This window comes from Triturus cristatus, chromosome 3_1 (genome assembly GCF_964204655.1).
Source record: "Triturus cristatus chromosome 3_1, aTriCri1.1, whole genome shotgun sequence".
Classification (NCBI taxonomy): domain Eukaryota; kingdom Metazoa; phylum Chordata; class Amphibia; order Caudata; family Salamandridae; genus Triturus; species Triturus cristatus.
Window position 1 is genome coordinate 963,361,091 of NC_140583.1, and position 19,464 is coordinate 963,380,554.

Sequence of the window (19,464 nt, forward strand, 5' to 3'; positions counted from 1 at the left end):
TACATGGAACACAGAGAATATGCATCGGTGATACACATCACACACATTGCAAACAACATATATTTAATACTACAAAAGGCCTCGTTCCCCTGTACTTCTCCAAGAGCCAAATGTAATGTTGAGTGAGAAGCGACATAAAAGAAAAAATATAAGCATTTTTGGGATTGATATTTGTTCATACTTTTGATAAGAGGATGCATATGTCCCAGGACACACTTCTTGATCATCAATAGAATAAACAATGCTGATGTCATGATACCATAAAGTTACACTGTCAATGTAATCTAAATAAGGATGACATGCAAACTTAGTGTGTGGGGACCTTTTTTTACAAAGTTCTCTTTGTAAAAGTTACAATCATGGTTTACAAAACACTCTCCATATGTTCTCATAACATTTATAACCACTCAGAACGTTAGGTTTTTATTTCCTGGTAAATGTTTATTCTGTATGAATATATCTTGAGGTTAGCAATGGTATTATTCCCTTCCTGCACTTACCATGATAACTGTGGCCAGTGTTGGTACACATTATGGAAAACATTTTTTTCACATTCTAATGTATAAATCATAGAAGTCTTTCTTGATGCAGCATTTTAAAATAAAGCACAGCCAACGCAGCACATATTTGTCGAAAAACAATGCATTTGAAAGCCACTCAATTATACAGTATTCCAATTCTATGGTCAAATAATATGGTGTACTATATAAGCAATTTCTGACATGAGATATTTACACATCTGTTGGTCATTTGTATAAATTTGATTATTGTAACAATGTTACTTCTGGTAAATTCCACACAAATTCCAATACATTTCTCTAGTTCTATCCTTTTCTATGATGACAACTTCTCAGCAGTGAAAGGTTAAACAGCCAACATGTGTTTTGTCTATTGGATGCACGCATGCCTGATGAAGGTTTTTGAAAATAATACTTCCAAAGACGGGTGGTCTCTGCAGTAGTTTTGGCTTGCGTCCTGACCTTCATCAGGATTTGACTGACCGCTGCAGAGGTTTAATTCAAGCCAAGTAGGGGGACTCCCTGCCCTTCCCCAGTTAACACTCTAAGTGTAGTGGCAGATACACTTCAAAGTGATGAAGTTGTTTTAAGAAACAGAAGGAAATATATTTCAATGACAGTGGACTACAGGAAGTAAAATCAGCCTTGAAGAAGCCCCAGACCTGTGCACTGCTAAAAAGGATAACGTTTTGGCTCTCTAACCTTTCACTGCTAAGCTGTAGTCATCATGGAAAATGCTGAAATTAAAATAAAAAAGCAATATATGTTTTACATTTGAAGTCAGTGTGGACATTGTATATGATAGGATTATTACAAGAATCACATTTGTACAAATGAATATAAATTTGTATTCCCAAATTACCCTACCAACAGATTTATGTACCTGTAGGCCTACCCCACTGTGTGTATATGTTCCATTCCACCACTTTATTTCTGTTTTTCATTACAATAGGCATTTTCTGTTATACAGAGCCTTTCCACATAATTGCAATATGTATACATGCTAGCTCTGCCAATTATCCCATGTGTACATGTATCTTTTTAGTGGCAGCCATTATATGTTCAGATTTCAGAAGCCAAGCAGGCATTGCAGACTGTAGCATAACGACCACTCCTACTCTCTACAAACTATGTGGCTTCAAACCGGGCTCCAGAAGCAATATGTTGTATAGCACAACACATATGCTAATACCTTTAAGAGCCTTCAGAGTGCACTTGTAACTATTAATAGACCTGTCCTTTTATTACAAATCATTGTAGTTATGTGGCTTTTTGTACAAAACAAGTAGTCGCCATGTGAAATGATCATATAAAAGTCATTTAAATTCAGTGAATCACTGCTTAAACATTGTTTGCCTCTATAAACTATAAGTTAGTATTTAAATTTCATTTGTATTGGTAGTTCTGTTGAAAGGCCTACTACTCTAATTGCCAGTACATAATGTGGGTTTTCTATGCTACAGTGTTTCATCTTTCAGATTTATGGTTTGTACTGTTTCACATCAACCACTCAATTTGAATCTTTTATGCTTCTGAATCTTACATCAAATAACTTTATCAAATAAATATTTTAATAAGAAATGTTGCCCTTAACAACAGCAAGGAAATTATAATTTATTCTGCATGTCACATCAAATTGAGATCTGCTTTGAGGAATCTTAAATATCAAACGGGTCATGGAGATGGCTAGCTAATGCTTTCAATGTAACCAATCACATAGATAAGTAGCACAAATCAGTGTGAATATGTACAAGCAGCAGAAATAATCTTTGAAATGGAAAACAACATTCAAAAAAATATATCAGATCTGCAACTTCAACAAAAATGTGCCCACAATAATTATGGATTTATGAAAATTAAGATGTATTTTTGTTACATAGCCTGATATTTAAGTAGTAACTAATTTTTGCATTTCAAATTGTAAAGCCCTGCCATTTGGTCAAACTTCGAAATGCTGACTTTAAAATCTTTGTTGTAGGTTGTAACATGCTAGATGAACTGACTGGCTGATCAGCTTCTGGCACAGCCCTAAAACTGAGATGTCAAAGTTAGCTTGTCAAAGACCCAGATGTTGTTCCATACCATGACACAGGAGATTACAATTTCCGATTCAATTGTTAGTTGGTGATAATAAACATTGTTTAATATGAGGTTAAATATTGGAAATGTATCTAAAGGGGAAAATTACATACTATTTATAACAGTTGCAATAGCAGCTCAAGTGCACATCTGTGTCACACTCAGTGAGGTAATTTTGCAGACTGAAGTTTGTCTAAATCATCCTTTTCTCCAAGTTGGGCTTTTAGATTTTCACCTTCAATTTCTTTCCGATTCTGCAGTTTTTTTCAAATCTGAATTCATTTTATCAAGGTAGCCCCATATATACAAACTATATCATTATTGTGTTTTTGGCTAGCTGTGCAACTGCACACAGGTGAACATCATAAAAATATGACCGTGTAAGAATATACAAAATAAATTAAATAATAGAAAATAGGAATTTCTGATAAATAAAAATGTTCCTCATAAATAGTGCAAAATGAAGCTTTTAAATACAAGTCAAAAAAGATTTGCAAAACACATTCCAGGTAGATTCTACACATTCCAGGTAGATTCTACACATAGGTATAACTTAAATATTTTTATGATCATACAAGTCACATTCCAACACTAGTATTTACCAAATTCAGAGTATTCAGCAGCAGCAGCAACAAAGTGAGAAGATATCCTTGTGATGTCCTAGTTCACACCTCTTATAATAGACTTACAAATATGGGAAAATAATATAAAAATGCAAATCAAAAACACTCAAGATTCAACATTTACATGAACTGTCCACTACTTGCGTCATTAATAACATTCTGTGTGATTTCGTTTTTATTTTTCACAGAGAGAACTTGTTCAGTTTGTACTACGCCCTGCCCCAAAAGCAAAAGGAGAGAAGTTGCATTGTTTGTGCATGTCCATACAATTTTTCATGAGCAGATATGTTTTGTCTAATGTGTATATGATACGGTAATGTTATTTCAGTTTTCCCGTGATACTTCTATTATGATAGTTTAAATGTAAAAATAGCAATGCCGGTAAATTCCATCACACTAGTTGCCTGTTTTTCATAAGGGGACCATAGGGTTCCAATTAAGTATTACGTATTAACAATTTGAAGGATTCCCAATTAAAAATGGGGGAATGCTGTTAATTCCATTTTTAATTAGTCAGGTTACTGTCTCATTTCTTAAGTATTTAACCTGGAGAATAGTGGTTATATGGGAAATATATCCACAACCAAATGACAGTAGGAAAAAATACTCAGAAAAAAGTCAATCATTAGATCATAAATTCAATATTTACTTACACATGTTTACTTACACGTGTTCTCATTGAGTTTCAAAATCTGAATATATATTTGTGGGAGTTTTTTTTTTTTTTTATCTGCTGATGACAAGATGCCAATCTATAAGAAACGTCTGGAAAGCTAACTTAAGCAGATCTAAAATACTATTACTGTATTAAAAACAATTCTTTGGGGAATAGTTTAACTTGAAAGTTTAAAAGGTACAATTTAAAGTGTATAGCAGCACGCTCTTTCACCGTTTGTCCTACAAATATAAAACAATATGTTAATTGTACAATAAATTAACTGTTGTGATGTTGCACCCTTCCAGCCAAGGACAGCCCACAGTTGTTAAATATGACACTGGATGTTGGAATTAACAAGAATCATTTTGTTTCGATGTAAGATTGCCCAACGCAAGAAGTCTCCAATGTAGTCAGTGCCAAGGATTCTGTACAACAGATGAGGAGGATCTGGAATGCCCAATCTTCTACTGCTCAATAGGTGTCTATATCGTGAATAAAGGATATAGTTTTCTATAGAGGACCTGAAATTTCTTCCACGGAGATTGTAGGAAGAGAAAACTATTGTAAACCAGTTTCACTGTTGCTGTCTGTAGTAAGCACATGAGTATAGAATGTAGACGCCGTGGAGAAACTGCAACATGCGAAGTGAATATCTTTCACCTATCAAAAGAAAAAAGGAAAAGATGATAAGCACGCTAAATGATGTGCAAAAAGCATACATTAACCATTTACATCTAAAATGAAGCATTTTTTAGATGAAAACTTGTTTCTTTTTAAATCATAACAGTTCTTTTTTTGCTTGTTTGTTTTGAAGTGTCCAAAATGCCTACTTGCTGGCATGAAAGTCATCCTTCAAGATTAAAGAAGACTCTCATATGTGTCTCTTGGGTATCAGTAGCTCCAGATTGCTTTCCCCAAAAGATGACAATGTGAAATATTTACAAAAAGTGCCGAATTGTTTTTTGTGATTTTTCCAACGTCTGATGCAAAAAAAAGTTATACAGGCTTTCCTGTAACACATGTGACAGTCAAGGGGTACTAAATAATTCAGTGCACATTACAAAGTTTCATAATTTGTTATCTAAATCAGAAACATTATATTGCTTTTTTGTACCTAATAATCTGACGCAACCTCCTGAAATAATGGGACGTAATCAGCAGCCACACAAAATATTGTTTTACACGTTTTTTGTAGCAACAAGAACACATTTTGAATGTTTACCTGCATAAATGAGTAAGAATTGGATTGTGTTTGGTGGCAGTATGATCAAATGGATTTCAAAAGTAAACTAGAGCATCTTTAGTTAGTTGTAAAAACAAGAACATTCCAGTCTCTTTGAACAGAAGTGGTTGCATGCTTGACTGGGCTTTCAGAAAGGTACCACTTCCAGTTATAATTTCTTTGCGGATCAGAAATTGGCATGTCTCATTCAGTAAAAAATATTTCATTGCTCATATGGACTCATTAGGAGATGGCTGTGAATAGGCTCAGTATCCTCCTTGCCTAATCCAGAGTTAGCCATACTTGAGGTGTGAGAATCTGGGTGTATTATATGGTATGGCTATGCAACCTTACGCTGTAATAGACTCGCAAAAGCTGTGTTGGGTCCAGTCACACTTGTTAAAACCTATGGCTTGAAGCAACAAGACTTAAACAAAGGAACTAGAGTAAAGCATTTCACAGTACCAAACAACAAAATAAGAAAGCCACACAGCACAAAAGATACCCAACACTAATTTATAAAAAATAGATTATGTTTTAATGAATTTTACAAGTCCAAGATGAGCAGAATTCACCAGAGGGTTCTGGAGATACAGATTTTTAAAGAAAAATTCAATCTCAGTTAAAGTGCAAACAAGCAGTGGTAAACCTAAAGTTTGTAAACTTTTAAAAAGATTGTAAGAGTTGGGTTTAACTACTCTGGCCCAGCTTGGGTGACCAAATGTGACAGGGAGATGGTTTTGGAGGGGGGGGGGGGCACTAAATGGTAGTTGCCTGCCCCCCAAAGCATTTTTCAGTTCAGTTCCAAACTTTACAGCAAGACCACCATAGACTTCAATGGAGTTGTCCTGATGCTGCTGATGCAGGAGATAGAGGATGCTCAAGGATTCTCCGGGTGCTGTGCGGTCAACGAGTGTGCCTTTGCGGTTATTCCTCGATTCATAGGTCAGGTGGGGTGAGTTTGGCCACAGAGGTTGGGGTTCCTCTAAGTTTTCTTCGAGCCAGTAGAAGGCCAGCTGCTGGGCTACTGGTCTCCATCCACGGCGGTCCCAGTGATATCATTTTGTGGAGGCTGGTGTGACCAATCTGGACCAGAGAACACTCACGGGTTGGCAGGCTCAGGTGCAACCTTTGGCCATGGGTCTCTTGGGGTGCCCAGAAGTAGTCAGCGCAGATTCTCTAAAAGTGGCCACTGATTTGCTGAGTTGGGCTACTTAAGCTTGATGGTCCTGGTGCTGGTTCCAGAGGGTCCATTGACTGACCCTTCAAGCCATTTCTTTGGTATGGGGCTTGGGAGCAACTTTTCCTCAAGCCAGCAGCCACAAGCACAGTCCTCTCTTTGCTAACTGATTGGTGCAATCTAGCAGACGGGGCAGCCTCTTTTGCCAGGTCCAGGGGTCTGCAGGGAAGTCCTTCTTCTGTGCTTTCTCTCGTTCCAGTGTGAAATGAAGTTCAGGGTGACTCGGGTGCCATATTTATGCCCATAGAGTGCCCCAAGTGGGTGATGCGGTCACTAGCCAAAAGGGTACAAGGTCCCCTTTTCACTCTGTGATGACTTTCCAGTAATGTGTGCCATCTAGCAAACCCAGAGTGCACTATTCTGCTCACTCTGAAGATCCCTTCCTCTTTTGTCAGGAGTTTGGTAGCACACCCTGGAGGTGTGGCCACCTGTGCGCTACTTGCCCACTGGAAAACTGGTTTAGGCAGTGCTCTCCCCTCTCTGTTCCCCCCACCAGTCTGTCTACCTGAAAAAAAGGGCAGCCGCTCAAGAGCATGATCACCATTTGCCCACCACAAGAAGCTTTGGCTTTGAAACTCATCTTTTGGGATAATACACTGAGTGTCTTCCTGCGAACTGGAGGTAACAGCTCACCCTGTAGCAGGCTGCTATTGTTCCTAAGCCTGGGATGCATTCACACTACTCCCTAGGAGGGCAGAAATCTCTCTGGTGGCCAGTGACTGTATGAGGCCACTGGACAAACTAGGTCATAGGGAGGAAACTTTGTAATAGTTGCATGTGTATACTAGTGACAAATGCGATTTGAGCATCAAGTCAAGTTTAATGCCACGATTAATTTGATACCTTACAGTACCCATCTCAGTAGTTCCATTCAGAAATTAGCTGGGCTGAGTGTCCAACCAATAACTCTGTTAGCCAATGGGGCTACCAACTCACCCACAGCAAAACAACAATTTGGAAGTGCTGATGTCCAGACATTTATACAAAATACATTTCCCACTTAATAATATACAGCTCCCTGCCTTGAGGCTCGATAGGCCTTCGTTAGGAGAGAATCACATATATTGTTAAGGGAAGTTGAGGCGTTGCCATTGGTTTGAATGGGAAAGTCGAACTATCAGTGTTGCCACTGCCCATCCAGTCTGCAGTGGCAGGATGGGAAGCATTATGTACTTTCTCACACACAGGGTGGCACAATCAGTGATGCAGCCCTGGGTGGACACTCTGCCTTGCATGCCCTGGGTACCATATACTAGGGACTTATAAGTAAGTCAGTCTCTGCCGATTGGGAGTAGCCAATTCGACATACACTTTGTAAGGAGTTAGAACACTAGCACTGAGGCCTGGTTAGCAGGCCTCAGTGTACTCTGAGTCAAAAAACGAGCAGCATCACTCAAAAAATGTGGGACTGAACATGAAAAAGGAGGCATTTCCTTACAAGAGGCATCATTAATTTCAGGGAGGAGGAAGTAACTCTGATTATGAGATGCACCTGGGACTAAAGATCTAAAAGAGGAATAACCAAGGAGATATGGAACACTGCACCTGATTCCCATGAACATTCCCAATTTCTTCCCATATATTCAGCAGCCAAAGTATCAGTGTGAAACACACCTAGGGCCTGATGTACAAATGTTCCATTCACAAAAAGTGGTTGCAAATAGCACACAGACTATTTGCAAATGTAAAGCAATTTTGCGAACTTACCTGTACTAATTGGTCAATCCACAAAATTTTAAATCTTAGTTGGTCGTGATTCTATCTACCTCATTAATATGCATAAGGCAGGTCGCAAATTCAGACCCAAAATGATTGGCTAAAGTAGCAGGCATGGTGGCCTGCTGGAGTAAGCATACCACCATGTTCATGCTTGCTTTTAAATAAAGCAATTTGTTTTCGACCAATATTAGTGTTTTTCCAGCTTATCACCATGAGTAGTTTAACCCCTTGCGTGCGGGTTTATTTCTCCCGCTGTGAGAAATAAACGGCGTTCGGGAACACGACGTCTCCTGGCTGCCGTGCGCACACGCCCACCGTAATGCACGACGGCCGGGAGACGTCGTGCGCACGCAAGGGGTTAATATTGCAAATTCTGTGAGATTTAATCATCCACAGAAGAAACATCTCTTGCACTATAGACTTTAACAAGATAAAGGGGTCCATCGGACCACAAGCTACTACTAAAAAAAAAGTTTAAAGTTGCAGGTAAAGGCCTCCTGTAGCTTGTTGTGTCCCTGTAGCCTAAACAGGTCAGTTTTATGTCCCTTGGAGTCAGTCGCTGTACTCCCAATAAACCCAAAAACAGACGTCTGTCAGAACAAAGCTGCCAGACTGTAGACATGCAGATATTGTTTTGACATAATTTTCTCGCCTTTTGAAGTGCGCCCAAGTGTTGCAGGTAAAACCCCTGCTGGCTTGTCAAGCAGGATTTGACATTCAAGCAGGATTTCACACCATAACATCAAAAAGGATGCACATGGCCACACCCTGCATATTCTGTCTAGTTTGGAGAGATCATCTCTGCCCATTGACGTCACTGTCCTATTGTTTGCTCCTGGAGGGCATTTCACACCCAATAGCACCTAATCTAATGCTAATTGCTGCCTGTCAGAAGTGGGAGAAAAATGCAAATGGGCCTCCAGAGGCGTTAGGCAGGGAAAAGGTAACATTCCAAAAATATATTTCCTTAAACTTTATCAAGAATCAAACTTTACCATTGAATTGGATTTTATTAACTATTAAAATTAAGTATTTAATTATTTTCTAGCTCTTTCCTAGCTGGAATTAGCATTATTAAAAGCAATATTGTAATTCAGTGTTATCCTTTGAAACAGCTAAAGTGAAAAATAGCTTTTGGTGATTTTACACTGTAGGGACATGTTTAACATTAAATTCTTACATGTCCTACTTTTAAATACCATTCACCCTGCCTTATGGGCAATAAGGCCTGCATAAGGGTGACTCTTAAATATTTAAAAGGAAGGTTTTGACCTGTCAAAAGGGGCTATTTTGATAGGTTGATTTTGCTGTTAAAAACTGCCAGTTACAAATGACAGCAAAAGACACAATTGTTGGACGGAATGCAGAACAAATCAAAACATTCACCCTCAGTCAAGAGATCTTGGTTAAATTCATCATTCTTTTGCTCACCATGCCACCCCAGTTTAGATCTGGCCATATGCAAATCAGTCTTGACCATGTGCCTCATGGGAACTGTCCAGCCCGAACTGCCAAGCCAGGTCCTCCCTGGACCGGAAACAAGCATCCAAGAACCGGTTTCAAGGTTTCACCCCTCTTCAGCCAGGATAGCTTGATTCCAGTGGCACAGTGAGCCCAGGACCCACGTCTGGGCATATCTGGCACACTCAGGGAGAGAAAGCAAAAGACACACAATTGATGGACGGAATGCAGAACAAATCAAAACATTCACCCCCAGTCAAGAGATCTGGGTTAAATCCATCATTCTTTTGCTCACCATGCTGTCATGTTTGTACTGTCACTGCAGTGTGTGGCACAGTGGGTACTCCAGTCCCTTAGTGACAATTAGCTTAAAAGCCCTGTGTAACCTTTCTACTATATACTATGAACTTATCGGTAAGTTAAATGTGCAGATTAGGTGTATGCCGATTTCACCAAGTTGAAAGGGAGAGAACAGACAGTTTATCACTGGTTAGCAGGGATAAAGTGCACAGAGTTCTATAGCCAACACTAATATAGGGTCCAGCAAAAGGTGAAAAATCCAGAGTGACCCTGTAGAAAGGACAAACTTTCTTTAGCGACAAATGTGATATAGATGGGTGATCCTAGAGGGTCTACTTTAAATGGAAAGGTTTGGAAGCTATGATCTTCACACATGCTAAGAGGCGAACTGAAATGCAAGTAAAATTACACTTCTGACACAGATGTCCCTCCGCACTGACAAACCAGCCCCATCTCTGGTGGTGTTAGGTCCCACCTACACCAGACCCAAAGAAACAGTATGAACAAAAAGAAATTAGTATTTCTCCATGCCTGTAAAAGCTTTTGCCCATGAGGGAAATGCCTTCAGAGTCATAAAGGGTGGGGGGGTCCTGTATGAAGGACAGATATGGTAAAGGGTTGACCAAGAAAAGTGGAGGCAGAGGGATTGGTGAAAGAGTAAAGAATATTGGAGCCCTGCCTTACAGCTCTTCTATAGTGGGTATTCAGTCTAGCTACAAAATATGGCACTCATGGATTGGAGGGCAAGTGGGGAATCAGCAAAAAAGACGGTTCTGAATTAGGTTGATGAGTCCAAAGATACTCACTGCTGGAGAAACCGTAGAACTGTACCTGGATAACGGTGGGGACTCGGTCATGGTGAGCTTGGGAATGCTCAGGTTCTCAACAGTTATGTAGATTCTTTAGTTTAATGATTTTAAAGAATATCTGTTAGTGAAACATCTAGGCAAACACCAATCAACATAAGAGGGATAAGATAGAACGATGACCAGAAATATCTTGGTGGCAGAGGCATCAGGTACAGTCAGCCTATCAAGTCTGCCAATTTGGACAGGAGCATTTGTTCACTTTTAGTTTTGTAGGGTAGCATTTGCATAGCTTTTAGTGCCCATATGTAGGGCACTGAAATGCTTCCACACATGGATGGTTACACAGTGTAGCGGAGGTTGTTGTTTTCGATCTGATCGTATTTGAGAGAATTTGATGACCACTAGTTGCAGTTATCGTGCTATGGAATGTCGCACCTGGAGATGTGATGATGAGGCTATGTGAGAGAAAGATGCACAAATTATAATAAGGACTGACCAGCTTTTCAACAGTGTCAGTGGGATACTGTGTGCCTGTACATCAAAAAGAATGAGTAAAAGGATTCCAAAAGGCCAAGAATTGTAATTGGTGACATAAGCAGTAGCCATGCGTAATTTTATGGAGTGGAGGAGCAATCATGGCTGGTAACCAGAGAAGAAACTATAACAAATGAAAAAGGCTCAGATTCCGAATCCTCCTGCAAGGCCAAAGAAAGCCAACATTTTGACCTGGGTTTCACGCCCCATGTTTATCTCATGCTCTCAAAGGCTCCTAAAGGAAGACCAGCAGCAGTCAAGGAAGCCCTATTCGGATTGTGGCTCAGACCCCAGCCAGACTGAAACTCTGCACAAGCGAGGGTGAGAGACGAAGCACTTCGAAGGTTGCCAACTTGACAAGGCAAAAGCAAATTGGCACTGCTTCACGTTACCCTGCTGTCCTCACCCCTCTAGGAAAGCTGAATACTTTTCTGGAATCTCAAAATCCTGTGTTCTTTCTATTTCTACTTAAGGAGGCATTTGCCTGACTTCCCAGAATTTCCTCCCAGAACAACTTAAACTTTCAGGGTAAAAAAGATAGTGTGGTGAAAGAAAACTCATCCCACTTCAATTATTTTGTTTAGGACAGCAACATGTGCTAATTTGGTAGTTCTCAATTTCTTCAGTCTTCGCCAGCTTCTCTCTGACCGGTGAGCCTTGTGAAAAACACTTTTTATGTATATCTCCACAAGTTACCTTCCCAGTCCTCAATTAGCTCCGCTCGCACCTCTAGTCGGAGGCCTTTGCACTAAAACAATAATAGACAATAGGTGTCATTTCCTGTCCCTGACATCTCCTGAATCTACCCCTCTGAATGCCACCTCTGGCCCGCACACCTCCTTGAGAAGAACTTAGAAAGGGATGAGACAAAGAAGGGACACATCAAGATTTATTAACCTTGAGTTATGAACAGGGGAATGGTAGATGAAGATATCAGGAACACTGGAAAAAAATGATTTAGAGAGAGATCCCGCAGAAGATACAAGTCCATTTTTGGAGGGACATCTCAAAATGCTTTCATAGCATCCAACATAGAGAATCAGAGTAAATTCATAACACATTGGTATCTTACTCCAAAAGACTAAAGCAAAATATTTCAAATACCACAGACTTATTCTGATAGTGTTATGGTGGGCGTGCTACAGGATCCTTAGTAGTTGGAAATGTGACCTGATAAAGACATACTGGAAAGAGGTGCCTAGTCATGTAGACCGAGTATTGGGTACACTAACAGCAAGGGATCTTGGAGTGATACTATTATATAATACAGTGGGGGCTTGCGCTGTGGAAATGAAAGTATTGAAACCCTGCTCTACCAACTGCTGGGAATGGCCAAGAAAGTAATTGCTGCACATTGGAAAAATAAGTATGCACCAGTGGTGTCACAGTGAATACACTGACTGGATACAGTAAACAAGCAAAACCTTTGCTAAACTTCGAGGCCGATCGATCAACCACCTATCATCATTGGCCCATTTGAAAGATTTCCCACTCGGACTGAGAGCACTTCAGCTCTTTAGTTTGAGGGAAGATTAGTTGGACTGAGTGAAGTCTACTCACATACATATATGTCTTTTTCCTGTTTTTTGTGTCCTCTTGCTTTTACGCAGATATCCAGCATTAGAATGGGGTGAAGTCAATCCATTGCCATTATTGATTCTTCATGCTTTGCGTGTCTTGTTTTTGTATTTTACAGGAATTCTTTGCATGAAGGATTACATCCACACCGAGTAACTTGTGCATTAAACATCAGTGAGTGTGAGAGCATGGTGTGAATAAGAGTATGGTTTGAGTAGGGATCAAGGTCCTGAAGGAAGCAATAGGCCTCTAAGTGGGCAGCACCATTGGCTCAAACATGTTGACCAGACCACAGGGACATGGGAATGTTGATCGTCCCATTTATCCCCTTTTGTTGTTTTTAATGTCCCTCCAGAAACCCTAAATAAATTAGGTTCAATGTTTATTGAACAATACTTTTACTTTCTGCTTTAGGGTCCCTCATCTCATGGTCTTAGGGGATTTAACCACCCACAACAAAGTGCTTCCTGTACCTGCAGACAACCAGAAAATGAAGCTTGCCATCTAGGTTGTGGGGAAGAGTTTCACTAAACAATGTTTTTGGGAATCCCATAACACAGAAAAAACACTTGCTTCCCCCACTTAGGTAATTGCTTGGGTATACCCTCTTGCTCAAATAGCTTTGTGTTTTTTATGGTTGTCAGTGTTGGGAGGTTGCCATCTCAGGCAGTCCCAGCATCTTGTTCCTTTCTTCTTTTGATATGACTACCTGGATGCACCTGGTTCTCTGTGCTGGTGGGAGGTGGTAAGTGAGCCTGTATTATCTGATGCTCATTCACGGAAGGAGGGGAAAGGGGAATTTGTGAATTGAGAATTTTTATTGAGATGATCACCTCGAGAAAGTTAAGTGAGATAATAATGTAAAACTGGAAAGAGTTTTCAGTTGAAATTGGTGACTATACTTAGTATTGTACCTGCTAATCTGCTTAGTAACTGAAACCTTTGGAGGATGTGCATTTCCTTTTAAAAACAATAAAATGTTTTACACTAAATTTCCAATGGAAAACACTATAGTAAGTGCCAATCCAACTAATGCCCTAAATGACACATTTATGATAAGAAACAAGCAGCTTGATACTTTATTATACAAAAATATACTGTTTATGGTATGAAAATAAGGGTTTGCACCTTCTTTGACATGGACAATTTCTTTTCATTAAATTCCATGGAGAAGACATAGCAAGCACCTCTATCAAAGAGGAAGCTGCTGGTAGAAAACAGCGGGAGGCTATAGGAATAGAAGCCACTAGCAGGGAGCTGATGGCGGGCTGGTACCAGAAGAACAGCAGAGGCCCCTTGCCATGTGAGCAGAGTTTGTGACAGCAAAAAATGCATTTTGAAACATCATCACTATTGTAGGTATACAAGGGTGGACAACGGGGCGGCGGGTGGGTCAGTGAGGAATCCACAGGAAGATACTGTATCCACCAGAAAAAGCGTTACCGAAGGTAAGTAACTTGTTCTTCTGATGGATACATCTGCCAGTGGATTCCTCACCTTGTGAAAAGATTCCCACAGCAGTCCCACTCCCGGAGGAGGGTGTCCACCCTTCTATACCAGAAAGTCCTGAAGGACGGAACGAGCAAAGTGTCCGCCCCACCTCACCTCAGAATCCAAGCAGTAATGCTTCGCGAAAGTGTGGAGGGAGGCCCAAGTTGCCGCTCTACAAATGTCCTCCACAGGAACACCTATAGATAAGGCAGATGTAGAAGACTTTGCCCTGGTAGAATGAGCCCTAATACCCTCTGGAGGTTCCTTACCAGCCAAAGAGTAACATATCTTGATGCACAAGATAATCCATCTGGAAAGGGTGCGCTTGTGAACCGCTCTGCCATTCCTGCAGCCAACAAAGCCCACGAAGAGCTGGTCATCCACTCGAAAGTCTTTAGTCCTATCGAGGTAAAAGCTCACCGCCCTCTTAGGGTCCAAGCGGTGAAGACGCTCCTCCTCCTTGGAAGGTGAGGGGGAGGATAGAAGGTAGGAAGGGTAATGGATTGCCACAGATGTAAAGGAGTTACCACCTTAGGCAGAAAAGCAGCCCTGGTCCTGAGTACCAATCTTTCAGCATGAATGGACAAGAACGGGGGTTTTGAACTTAGAGCTTGAAGCTCACTTACCCTCCTTGCCGAGGTAATAGCAATGAGAAAAACTGTTTTGAAAGACAACAGCCTCAAGGGACACTTGTGCAACGGCTCGAAGGGAGAACCCATCAAGTAAGTTAAGACAAGATTTAAGTCCCATTGAGGCACAATAAAAGGAGTAGGCGGAAACTTGTTGGTAAGGCCCTTAAGGAATCGTATTACAATAGGTGACTTAAACAGGGACGGCTGATCGGACAAGCAAAGAAATGCCGACAAAGTCGACACATATCCCTTAACAGTAGCTACAGCAAAGCCCTGTTGAGCAAGAGAAAGAGCAAACTGAAGGATGTTGGATAAACGAGCCCTCAAAGGGTCAATAGACTTCTCTCCGCACCAAAGAACAAATTTGGAACACCTATAGGAATAGATAGATTTGGTGCAATGACATCTAGCAGCCAAAATAACATCTACCACATCTGGTGGGAGAGAAAAAGAATTCAGGTTGCCCTGTTCAATCTCCAGGCATGAAGGTGTAAGCTCTGGAGGTGGGGGTGTAGAACCTGCCCCTCCGACTGCGAGACGAGGTTTGCCCTGAGAGGGAGACGGAGCGGAGGGCACGAGGAGTGGTGGAGAAGATCTGTATACCATACCCTTCTTGGCCAATCCGGGGCGATCAATATGACTTGGGCCCGGTCTTGGCGAATCTTCCTCAGAACCCGAGGAATCAAGGGTATGGGAGGAAACGCATAAAGGAGACGAGAGTCCCATCTCAACTGAAACGCATCCCCCAAAGATCCCTGCTTCAGATACTGGAGACTGCAGAACGACGGGCAGTGAGCATTCTCGTGAGTGGCAAACAGGTCCACCCGAGGAGTTCCCCACGTCCGAAAGACGTGACGAACCACCTCCGGATGGAGCCTCCAGTCGTGGTCGGCCGAGAACTGCCGACTGAGACTGTCTGCACGCACGTTCAGAACTCTGGCCAGATGATTTGCCATCAGACAAATCTGATGATCCTGAACCCAGGACCAGAGATGCAGAGCCTCTCTGCAGAGGCAATGTGACCCAACTCCTCCCTGCTTGTTGACATACCACATCGCGGTAGTTTTGTCCGTCAGAACTTGAACCGACTGACCGCGAAGGGAAGGGAGGAAAGCCTTGAGAGTCAAACGTATCGCCCGCAATTCCAGAAGGTTGATGTGAAGCAACCTTTCCTCTGGAGACCAAAGACCCTTGAGCTCCAGATTCCCCAGATGAGCACCCCACCCTAAGGTGGATGCATCCGTTATCACTGTGGCCACCGATGGAGGTAGATGGAAGGGCTTTCCTTGAGACAGATTGCCCTCCATGCGCCACCAAGACAGATCCACTGCAGCTTCTCTGGAGATCCTCACAGACTCCCTGAGATCTCCGTTGTGCTGATACCACTGTCTGTGAAGGCACCACTGGAGCGCCCTCATGTGCCAGCGTGCATGGTTGACCAACAGAATGCAGGAAGCCAACAGACCGAGCAGACGAAGGACCTTCAGGACTGGAACGACCGCTCCATTGTAAGACAAGGGAATAATTTCCTGTATGTCGAGAATCCTTTGTGGAGGTGGGAATGCTCGACACATAGTAGTGTCCAGTACCGCCCCTATGAACAGGTTGCTTTGAGAGGGCACCAGGTGAGATTTGGGCATGTTTATCGAGAAACCCAATTTGTACAACAGCTGAGTTGAAACCTGCAGATGAAGCACCTTCTCTGGCGACTCCGCTTTGATCAGCCAGTCATCCAGATAGGGTAAAACTGGAATCCCCGATCTTCTGAGATGGGCTGCCACCACTGCTATCACCTTGGTGAAGACTCGAGGTGCAGTAGTAAGACCAAACGGAAGGACCGCAAACTGATAATGTTGCGACCCTACCGTAAAACGGAGATACTTCTTGTATCAGGATGGGGATGTGAAAATACACATCCTGCAAATCGATCAACACCATCCAGTCTTCCTGTTGCAGCACTTTAAGAACCTGCGCAAGGGTGAGCATCTTGAACTTCTCCTGCTTCAGAAAAAGGTTCAAGATCCTGAGGTCCAGGATTGGACAAAGCCTGCCATCCTTCTTCGGAATCAGGAAATACCGGGAGTAGCATCCCTGACACCTCTCCTGCTCTGGAACCACCTCTATTGCACCTTTTTTTTAGTAACGTAATGACCTCCTCCTGCAGGAGAAGAAGGTGGTCCTCCGAGAAAGCACCTTGGCAAGGAAGGTAATTTGGAGGAAATTCCCGAAAGGGAAGAGCGTACCCATTTTCTACAAGATCTAGAACCCAATGGTCTGAAGTGACCGATTCCCAATCTTGTAGAAAATGGGTAATCCGGCCCCCCTCAGGACCAACATGATCCAGAATGGTGGATCTAGGGCTGCTTTGCAGTGGTGGGAGGGATGGAGGAAGAGGAAGAGGAGTAGGAGAGCTACCGACCTGCCCCTGTAGCTCTTATACAGGGTGTTCTGTTGCTGTTGTTGCTGCTGCTGCTGGGGCTGCCTGTAGGTCCGAAAGGACGACCTTCCAAAGCCTCTGCATCTCTTAAAAGAACCTCCAGGCTGTGTCTGCAGGCCCAGAGATTTGGCCATGGCTTTGCTTTCCTTAAATCTCTCTAATACAGCATCAGCCTTTTTACCAAAAAGCCCAGAACCGTCAAAAGGCAGGTCCAGAAGCGCTGCCTGCACATCAGGGGAGAACTCAGATGATTTCAGCCACGCACTTCTCCTTGTGGCAACCGAGGAGCCCATAATTCTGGCGACAGAGTCCGGAGTGTCCAGGCCACTCTGTATAACCTGCTGCGCAGCCGCCTGAGGGTCATTAAAGTTCTGCCTGTCCTCCTCAGATAACTTAGGAGCCAGCTGTTTAGCAGAATCCATGAGAGCGTGGATATAACAGCCCAAGAGACAGGTGGCATTTGTCGACTTTAAGGCCATACTAGCCGATGAGAAGACTTTTTGGGCTGATTGGTCAAGTTTTTTAGCGTCCCTGTCACTAGGGACCTGTGGAAAGGTACCAGAAGACCTCTTAGAGCAAGCAGCCTGAACCACCAGACTTTCCGGAGAAGGATGGGAAGTAAGAAAGTCTGGATCACCTGGAGCCACCCTGTACCTTCTAGCCACAGTTTTAGAGACCGCAGGAGCTGAAAAGGGCTTTCGCCATACCTCCATGACTGGTTCAGTGATGGCCTCATTAAATGGTAGTAAGGGCTCTGTCACGTTGGAGGGAGAATGTAAAACCTCAGTGAGGATGTTAGGCTTGAATTCAGCAGTTGGCAGCTGTAGATCCAAAAGCTCCGCTGCTTTTCTAATGACTGTGGGGTAGGGAGCCACATCTTTTGAGGGAGTATCGGCTGGAGGAGTAATCTCCCACTCTGGTGACAAATCCGGGCCACTAGCCTCTTTCAACTCTTCAAACAAGTCATCAGACTCCATAAGCTCACCCTCTTCCATCTCTTCAACCTGGTACCTTTGCTCTTCCAGGACTCTTTGAGCTTCTCGCCTGGACCTTATCCTCAGGACCTGCGTCGGCGGCGCCGCAACAGACTCCGACAGCGTCGGCGTCGAACACAGATCCGGAGGAGCAGCCGGAGGAGCAGCCGGTGTCGAACGAGGTCGAAGAGCCGGTGAAGATGGAAGCGGCGTCGAGGTCCTCGGTGCCGGGAAATGCCAAGACGGCGTCGCCGGGAAAAAAGGCATAAATGGAGCCTGAGTGTAGGCTTGAGGAACCCCCAGATTAAAAGCCATTGGACCCATGGGACCCAAAGGTGCTCCAGAGGGGTACATCGCTCTAGTGAAGAATCCATACATCACATTCAAATAATGCGATGGGTCTTGTCCCTGGCCTGGAAAGGGGGGATATGGCTCAGGTTGAGGCATAACCAGACTCGGGCCAATCGGCGCCGACGGTGGAGCCAGCGGAGTCAAAGACTCATCAGGAGCCGGAGCTTCTTCAACTGGAGTCGGAGAATGTGCCAGCGTCGGAGATGAAGCCGGAGCCAGAGAGTGCTTCGGTGAAGCCGCAGGCGAGGTCAGGCAAACAGGAGAAGCAGGATTTGAGACAGGAGAGGGAGAAACATGGTCCTTACGACATTGAGTAGGCGAAGTCGATCTCGGAGCCGCTTCCTTATCCGAACGGTGTCGAGAACCATGCCTCTTCTTATTTTTATGCTTCTTGGACTTGGAAGCATGCCCCGACATCGACGCCGACCTCGATCTGGAGCGTCTTCGACCTCTCTTCTCTTTTTTCATCCTTGCTATAAACAACTTGGCTTCTCTTGTTTTTTAAGGCCTTAGTACTCATCTTTCGACAGCAAGAGCATCCCTCGATGTCGTGATCCGACGACAGGCACCAGACACAGTCCTCGTGCGGATCCGTGATGGACATGTGCTTACCACACTCTCTGCACGGCTTGAATCCGGACTTCTTTGTCGAAATCTTTAAACAAGAAGCAAGAAGAAAGAGAAACACCAGCAGAAACACGAAGTAACAAGCCAAAGCTACGGAGAGTCCCAGAAAACCGTTAGCGTAGCCGGCGCGGAAAAAAGGGAACTGACGTCATCACGCCGACGAGGTCCTCTTATGGATTCCAGTGACGTCAGCGGAGCCGCGAGCGGAGCT

At 43.1% G+C, this 19,464-nt stretch overlaps 1 protein-coding gene across 1 annotated transcript in view; it reads right to left on the bottom strand.

Annotated features, from left to right (window-relative positions):
* Positions 1–3,933: 3,933 nt before the first annotated feature.
* KIF5C (kinesin family member 5C) overlaps positions 3,934–19,464 on the bottom strand; it is a 532,213-nt gene continuing 516,682 nt past the window's right edge. The window contains exon 26 of the mRNA XM_085645609.1: positions 3,934–4,538. The gene's annotated coding sequence lies outside the window, so the exon portion shown is untranslated. The remainder of the gene's footprint in view (positions 4,539–19,464) is intronic.